General features: G+C 34.8%; 1 long non-coding RNA gene across 1 annotated transcript; it reads right to left on the minus strand.

Annotated features, from left to right (window-relative positions):
* Positions 1–769: 769 nt before the first annotated feature.
* On the minus strand, positions 770–3574 carry LOC138335324 (uncharacterized). Its single transcript, XR_011210259.1, has 3 exons — positions 3430–3574; positions 2491–2674; positions 770–1946 (listed from the first exon to the last, which is right to left on the minus strand). It is a non-coding gene; the product is annotated as an uncharacterized lncRNA (long non-coding RNA).
* Between the last annotated feature and the right edge of the window lie 3344 nt (positions 3575–6918).

The following is a 6918-nucleotide window of genomic DNA, read 5'->3' on the forward strand; positions in this document are numbered from 1 at the left end:
TGGAAATATTATTGAAACCAAGTACATGATTAGTATTGCTCAGCCTCCAGATAATCACGTCAAATGGTCACATGGCACCAACATCATCCAGCTGTAGATTTCTGTGTGATAACTGCAGAGTTTCATTGGGCAGATCAAATGCATAATTCAAGAAATCTTCTTCAATGTCAAATATCAAGTTTGTCAAGTTTTATGTCAATGTCAAAATTTATAGTAACTATGTCTTCGTCATAATTAACACAAACATTTCATAACAACATGCTTAATATTGTTTAAATAAAAATAAACAAGCTGTTATCAGTGTAATACAAGTGATAAATTTCTCACATGTATCACACTGATGTTTTGATTGATGCTTAAATCCATTTTAGAATATAAATTTAAGCTTTGAAAAGCCAGTGCAATATAATGAATTTGAATTATATTAATATGATAATGAACTTGAATTACATGAATATGATAATGAAGAGTTTCTAATTTTGTTGACATTGTCAGGATAACACTGTATTGTTACCAACTGATATTTTAAAATATAAAACAACATTCCTGCAGCCAACATGCATAATAATATACTGTTGATGAAAGAATGTAGTTATTTAAAGGATTTAAACACCTATCTTTTTCACATGCTTTCCAAAAAGCTAGAGGTATTTTTAACATAAAAACCAATGAAATCATTTTGAATCTTTTGTATTCTTTTATAATTTTCTGTTCAAAAAGAAATGTAAAAATTCTAATAAATACATGTACACTAAATGACATTCCATGATATTGATCTCGTCGTATTTGAATTCACCAATGAGGTACATGGTATTATTTTCAAATACAAAGCTTTCCTACTTCAAAAATCAATAATGTAGTGTATACAATAGCTACAAGTATATTTATGTATATTAGATATGCTCCGATTTTCCCCTTTCTCATTTGCTATTACACTGTCACGTGGAGGGCGACATTTAGCATATTGACTGGATGCTTCCATTTTTAGAAACACCAAGTCAATATTCCCTATTGTGACGTCCAACCAAGTCGATATTGTGATTATGAAGTCGCAATACCCTTACATTGAGTTCAACAGGAAGATGTAGTGTAGTTAATCCATTTCTATATAACTTAGCACGAAGCCAACATTTAAAATAATAATCATATCTAATATACATATTAAGGACCTTTGTTTTGGTTCATATGCCCTTGTAGAATCTACTCAGGTGATATAACACCATATGTACCTCAACAAAGGTCCATAATTGATAGATATATAATGGAAACAAAATCATGAAATATCATCCTTATGGAGAATAACAGTAACACTGAAAGCAAAAACATGTATCAAAAAAAGCAAAACAAACCTGAACAAATCACTAAAACGAAATGATGAAATGTACTTGTTTTCAAAATGTACCTTTTCATGTGTTTGTTCATCTTTCATTGTAATGCCCAAGACTTTCTGTATTACTGAGAGTTCATTATATCTATTTTTCATGAGAATGCCATAAATGAGACCTAATTTTGGCAATACTTTCTTAATGACATCAGGAATTCCGAGTTTGGATGTTGGTATCGCCACTGCAAGTAGAGTCTCAGCAAGCAGAGGACAATCTTGTAGAAGTTCATGGCAAATTGGATTCCATGAAAACTGTCTCAAGTCTATGTGTCGCGGATAGAGACTTCCACCTTTAACCGCCTTTGCACACGCACTTTGTTCAATGTCCCATATGAAATGTAACCTCACAGCCTTTTTCAAAGAATTCACTTTCATGATAGTGTTCGCCACAGTCTCCGTGTCGCAATACAATAGGGAATGTACCAAAGAGGATTTCTCCTCACTTGTGATGTTGGCAAATGAGGGAAGTCTTGTACACGACAAATTTAGAGCGGTTGTTACCATTGGATCATTCTGTGGATCATACGCTTTCGAAAAGTATGACCATTCTCGTTCCACATTCCTGAAAGAAAAATCATACAACTGTTAATGAAAATCCGCTTAATGAATAAGGCCCCGATTTCGCAAACCAAACCTTAGTCCATTTTTCACATGTGTTATATAAGGAGAAAAACTTAGTTATTTACTGAAGTCTGAACTTCAGTTTCGAGAAGTCATGGCCTGGACTGTGTAAGCCATTGCTCATCTTCATAATGACAAAAATCAGGATGTTGAGAGAGAAATAATGAAAGAAAGAAAAAAGAAAGACCCTGTATGTTCAAACACGCAGACTACACAATACATACATATAATTAGAAAATAATATTACAAAATACACATTGGAAAGACTAAGACCATGCCCACTAACTGTATACAGTATTCATAAAACTCATAATTTACAATGATTGAAATTGATTGGTTGTAAACATAACTTTGCATTTGGTATATAAACAAACTGTCAATGTTTACATGTGAATAAGTATCCTATTAATGAGTTTAAAAGGAAATAAATTATTGGAAACAATCTGTCATATCACAAGTTTCTCCCTTGGGTTTCATTTCTGTACCTGACATTGATTATTGGCAGAGATGGAGTTGTCTGAGTTTGTTGTGTTGTTGTAAAAGTATGTTGTGGTGTTGTCTGTACTGCAACATCACACATGACTGGACGTCTGATGAATGGAGGTTGAGGTTGAGATGTTTCAAAGTTTAGCGACTTCGTCCGCTTGTATAATATTCTGCATGCATCTCCTGAAATATTGAATATGAAGAAGCAAATATTAATCAAAACTAACATGTGGAAACACAGGGACCTGGCAATTTTTTTAACTACATATACATATACCATTGCTTAAACATTTTGTGTCAGGTCCCTGTGTATAGAACAGATATTAAAACAAATAAAGAAAACTACATCTATATCAATGGCTTTGTATCAAACAACACAAAATTGTCAACCTACGAGTTATTCTAAATGGTGGGATATTATATAATTGTTAAATTGTTCTAAATATGTCAAGGTTTGAGAGAATAATACTACAAGGATAAGAATGATAGGGATATTCTACCCTCAGGATCACAAACTATTGTCAAGCTTTGTGTATGTATGTGTCTGTAATGCCTTGTCATTACATAGGATGAGTTGTGTGTGTGTATGTCTTAACATATGTATGAGAATGATGTTGAATTAATAATAAAGATGACAGCAAGTAAAGTACATGAACTTGGTTATATTGACTCTATACTTTTTGTTTGTTATAGTTAAATTAGAACGGTACTTTTCCATGTAAAGAAAAACATCTAGATAATGTGAGTTTTTGTGCGAGTCAATATTTTTATGATATACATGTACATGTTTAGAAAAAAACTTTTGGAATACATTAATATTTTTCCTGAAAAGCATGCATATGGTTAGTACTTGCAGTAAAATTACTATTTTGAGGTACCTTGCATACTGATGCTTTTCAAATGTATTTAGACTTTAGAGTCATTTATTATGAAATTACCTGATTTGAATCCTCCATTATCATTGATATAGCTTGCACATCTGTTCCAGTATTTATTGACACCATCACTTGGTATGGGATTTTCCCCAACAAAACATTTGAGTGCTGCTTTCTCACAGTCAGTCCATTTCTTTTTATTAATCTCAATCAACTGAAAACAGGAATACATATTATATACACATACAATGTATATTACCAATTCAATAGGTATTCTGGTCGTACAGTGGTAATATAATTCTTGAAGTTAACCATGACGGCAGGACTCGCCAATTATGGTAAACCTTAATGGGGATCACCTTTCTGACATGGAACTCTGGATTTTTAACATCTTTCAGTCCAGTCAGCTGCAGGATTCACGTTATTGTTATATATTTGCTGTTATTCCAAACTATTTCATTAAATCATTTCATTTCATTTAATCCTGTAAATTTTTGGTACTTTCAATTGGATAAGTAGCATATGCTAATTAAGGACTTGAAATGCTAATTGGATGAAAGCTGAAGTACACCCCGAAGAAACCCAATGACCAGCGGTCATCACCTTGCAACTGCCTCACATGGGATTCAAACCAGAAATATTTTATATACATATATGTTTCTGTACAAACCAAGCGAAAGATTTTGACAAGTTGTGGACATCTTAATGACACCATGGTATATCAATTTAAGCACCAAATATATGATTGATTATGTGTAATTAGGATCATTATAATCCTTGATTTCCCATTTGCTATCAATGATATTATTAGCATCTGTGCATTTGTACACTACATTTAAAAAGGGGTATGAATTGACATTACAATATGTACCTCATAGTTTCCTCTTTTCTCTGCTTGAGATGGAGTTTTACCGGTTGGTGTAGATCTTAATCTTTTGCGGGTAGTCGATGCTGACTCAGAAGGAAAAATCCGGAATGAGGGAACCCTTTACAAGAATTCACAAAAAATTACATTCCACTCAGATCCATTGTCAATATGAAATTACATAGAGTTTGAAATAGGGGGTAATTTTCCATACAGAAAATGGCGACATCTCAATGACAGGTATCGTTTTTAATGCGAAATTGTCCGTAGAATCGAATGAAAGACAACGAAAAAAGATATCGCAGCTGGAAAATGGAAATTTCATCGTTTTTTCGAAGCTAGGTAGATTTTGTTGTCGGTCTTGTCAGAATGAAAACTACCGCACACATGATAATGCCGACGTGACAACTACCAAATTGAAAATAATTTGAATCAGTATTACTTGATGATTATAAATAACAGCACGAGACGTGCCGATCATTCGTCAATTACGCAAATAAGTGGATTGTTTAGGTCAAGTGTTAAATGCATACCTGCCGGTATCCGCCATATTGGATTTGCATTACGTCACAATATGGCGGCGGTGTTCACCTGACTAAGAATAGCGCAGAGCTATCGGAGCATTCGCAGCAGGGAACCAGACTAACTGACACAGGTACAATATAAACGGCAATTACGCAATGATTGTAAGCATTCGATTGAACGTGTAGCCTTCCACAGATAAGGATATGTCTATTGACACGCTAAAGAGATTTGTTATTCCTAGCATGCAAATTACGATAGTAAGAGTTTATCTAAATTCAATATTCAAAACACGAAAATAGAAAATATGATATATTTTAAGAATAATGGTCGCTCCCCTTCCAATACGTACGTTAAATGCACTCGAGAGTATTTTGAATACTAACCTGTCTTGAGCACGTGTGCAAGATAGGGTATGGTGTATGGTTGAGAACAATCAGTATTGGTGAAACGAACTCCGTGCATATCTCAAATAGCAAGAGGTAAGTTCGCCTTTGTATCAAACACACATAAATTAAGTGTACAGCGACACCAAAATATTAGGAAAATATGTTATTTATCCATAAAATAAATTGACGGTAAAATAAGGGAAGAAAAAAGTTTAAAAAGTTTCATAAACATGTCTTCCTTACTTTTGCGTTTTATATTGTAGAGACCCGGCATCTTGTGAAAAGGGAATATTTTAAACGTTGCGGTCCCGCATATATCTAAATGCTCACTAAGCGGAATTTTTCTTGTCTCTGGTGTGCGTATATGTTGTTTATGGACAAGCACTCGTTCTGCAAGAGAATTTCCCGTTTGGTCGACATCGTTTTCTTTGCAAGTTGGACAAGTTTTACAATACACTGCATATAAGATTTGTACTCTTGCAGTTTAGGTTATTATTCGGCTTGATGATTTTTTTCCGTTTTTCAGTGTGATGATAGTCACGATATATGCCTCTTCTTCGGTTAATAGACATTACATACATCTTTTCATTTTATTAATTACGTCAACATCAAGGATTTATTGTCATTGTCCTTGGTCTACAACCGTAATAATCAATTCATCGACTTTTTTGGCATTGTGTTCTTTTAATACTACGTACGTTTCACAATATCATGAAAATGCATGACCATCACAGTTTACATTAATTATGTAGATATACATTTCTTACACACTCCAAGGATTCATCTACACGTCCTTGCACTAAGGTGTATTTATTAATTAGTGACAACACTAATCCGCTTAGCTCCGCCCACTGATGGTTTCACTTCGGTGGCTTGGCTAGGTAAGCTACACAATTGTAAATTTTAACTGGCGATTTCGTCTACACTTTTTGACACAGATTTTAATACTATACACCGGAATTGAGATTAAATAATTCCCTTTACAATGGTATAGCTCATTTTTCACTGCCACGTCTATGTCTATAGTTATCAACTTACCTGTATTTTTTTCTCTATTAGACAATACGTAAGCCAAGCCAATTAAGTTAGGCCATCCTAGTGGGTGTGGCCTAATCTATCCATCTGACCAATCACTGACGAAGACGGCAAACGTTCGTATGAACGCACGTGGTAATGATCAGTCGGTCACAGAGAGTCCAGCGGTCCAGGAGCCCCCCTGTGGGGCGATACAATGGGCCGCCGCAGAAACTAAACGGTTCCCCGCTACCTGAACGATAACCCCACTGGACGAGCTCACCATCCCTACACGTCGACATTAATTTGAAAACCAGCATGGCAAGTTTAATACCTACACACGAAGTTTAAAACCGGCACATTGAGGTCGTCAAACCTATATACCAGTTTGTGTCTAGAACAGTGCGCTGGTGACCTACACTATAATTTTGAAAGCTAAATTGTAATTCCAGAGGTTAAACACCAAGCGGAATACTTAAACATAAAATTTGGAGCCTAACATATTTTTTGTCAGCTCTACACAAAACAGCCATAACTGAACGTGATATGAAAACAGCTCACTGGGAGAATTTATTTGAACATTTTATGTCTACCAGTGTGATTTAACCAAAATTTGACTGGTAGCATCCTTATGGGCTACTAACTGATAAATGTACAAATGAAGGGGCTGACCCCAGGGGCCTGAGGGGCGGGGCCAAAAGGGGTCAATTTGGCTTTCTCAATATAAACGACTTCTTCTCTGAAACCAAGTATGGGATAGCG

This window comes from Argopecten irradians, chromosome 11 (genome assembly GCF_041381155.1).
Source record: "Argopecten irradians isolate NY chromosome 11, Ai_NY, whole genome shotgun sequence".
Classification (NCBI taxonomy): domain Eukaryota; kingdom Metazoa; phylum Mollusca; class Bivalvia; order Pectinida; family Pectinidae; genus Argopecten; species Argopecten irradians.